Source organism: Leuresthes tenuis, unplaced genomic scaffold (genome assembly GCF_036924035.1).
Source record: "Leuresthes tenuis unplaced genomic scaffold, fLeuTen1.0.hap1 SCAF_8, whole genome shotgun sequence".
NCBI lineage: Eukaryota > Metazoa > Chordata > Actinopteri > Atheriniformes > Atherinopsidae > Leuresthes > Leuresthes tenuis.
In genome coordinates, this window is record NW_027325362.1 from 10,727,279 (window position 1) to 10,729,599 (window position 2,321).

Here is a 2,321-nt window from a genome sequence, read left to right on the forward strand (position 1 = left end):
CATGCTTCATTTGCTACCCTCAAATACCGGACAAATGTGTTTGTGGTGTGAAGTGATCCACACACACACACACACACTCTCTCACTGAACCCTGGAGACTTTGTATTCTTTTCTCACAATGTAAAATGTTGTGGCCTGTGCTCTAAGTACCGTCTCATAGCCGACTTGATGTGAGAATTGATGTATAGTGACTGCAGGGAGTGTGTGTATGGGGGTGTGCAAGAGAAGAAGAAGAAACCAAGATGTAAATATAATGAAACATAAATCTGGAAATCGGTCATTTCTCTTCCTTCATCCTCTCTTAAATGTTCACGACTATTTGGCCTGCAATCTTACTACACCTTTCTCCCTGCTATTTCTCCATCTGTCATTCTGTGAGCACTTTGAACAGCCGAGTGGACAAATCGGAGTGGACAGCCAGAGCAGAGCCCACTGTGGTATGTAGTTGCCTGTGCTCGCACACAAGCAAACACAAATTCTGCACAGTAAGATGAAGACGACAACATCAGGAAAAGAAGAATAAAAAAGCAAATGAATCTGGGGAACATAAAGGCAAAAGATGTGAGGACAGCAGGAGGAAAGATGCGGATGGAGGAGGAGAAGGGGGTGGACTTGGCTGAGTGTGCCTTACATGGGGCATGGTGTCGCTCTCCTTCATCCTCCTGCATCTCTGCTTGAAACACTGATGCTAACACAGAATGACTCTCGCTAGAGGGGATCGGGTGGGTGGAGAGAGGGATGGCAAAGAAGACGGATGGTAGTAGGTTGAGAATGAATCCTCCAAAATCGGCTAGCCTCATCCTCCACCTCCTCCTGCTCCCATACCAGATAAGCACAAAAGGCAGAGAGTGCGGGGATGATGCATACGTTGCAAAAAGGTTTTTTAAAGTTGTTGCGTTTCGGGCCGTTACTTACACCCCAGTTGTTTTTGTTTATGTTTTGACTACTTTCCATTAGCTGTTTAGTAATGATTGCAAAAAGAGAGGCTTTTAAACAGATGCTATCTTAATCTCATGATATCAGCTCTCAAATTAAACCAATCTTAGACAGCAGGAGGTCAGCTGGTAAGCCAGGCTCATAGTAAACACATTAAAGCATAATGCTCCTTTCTGTTTGGCTTGGCAACACTAGACATTCTTACCAAGAATAACTTGGGCTCCCATATTAGCTATCAAGTCATCTGTTGAGCCTGAATCTATAGCAGCATCTTCTCCTCAGACACAGATGGCTGTATGTTTACAGGGAGTCCTTAGCATGATGACCTTCACTTTTGATGAGTTTTATTTCCTGAGCAGGAAATTTGAGCCAGATGCAGCAATGCCCTCATGAAATCTGAGCGTGGAATATATTCAAGCTGCATCTGAATGCCGTGGTGATTATAGGCTTACCAGGAGTTTAATTCGCCTGTCTGCCATAACCCCATTTTCTAATCCTTCGAGTTGCATGAAAATGCAACTAGTTTACTGGAGCATATCGGGAGGAAAATGAAAATAAGAAATAGGCGAAGGAAACAGACATAGAAATTGTGTCACTTAGTTTCTCCTTTTAATGGCACCTGCTTCAGAGATGATGATGCTGTATTAGTAACCTCCACCAGATGAGTTAGGGTGGCTCCCATCTTAAAATTCATAGTGGAGCCTATCATGCAGCAGTTGTTCTATGGCCACTTTGAACAGCATATCTCAGGGGTTCCATAAGCACAGTTTGGGAGTTTGTTGTCCACTGAATAGATAAACACTCTGTGGCCCCACCTAAGACTGACTTTTTTAACAATGTGGTAGACAAAGAAATTAAGAGTGAAACTGCCTCACGCTGGTGCTCCACTGTGTTGTATGGAGACTCCTTAAGGAAATACGTGAAAGACAGTGACTCCATCATGATCAGCGTTAACTTCTGTGTTGTATGCTGTTACTGAAGGTGCCTGATGCATTGTATAGCCACAGTATGTGAGGGTGGTTGACCTTTCAAGCTTTGGCAACCCTCCTCCTGGGGACCACTGATAAACAGGGTGTGGAAGAGTAATTGAGATATTTTTTAACACTCACAAACCAGCATAGAGTATAGCCATAAAGTGGCATGGTTTTCCATTTTTATGAGTCATTATGTCTGCAACAAAAGAGATTCGTCTATAGTCTGTATAATACATTCATTATGACGAGTAATAGCCAATAGTGGTCCCTCAGCTCATTATTGTGGGGTCCTCTTGCACCTGCGCTCCTTCAAGAGACGGCTACACCTTACCAAATAAGGACATGTGATAGCCTCGTTGGGATGACGTTGGATGTGAAAATAACGGGACTGTGTGCACCGTTTAGATGGAA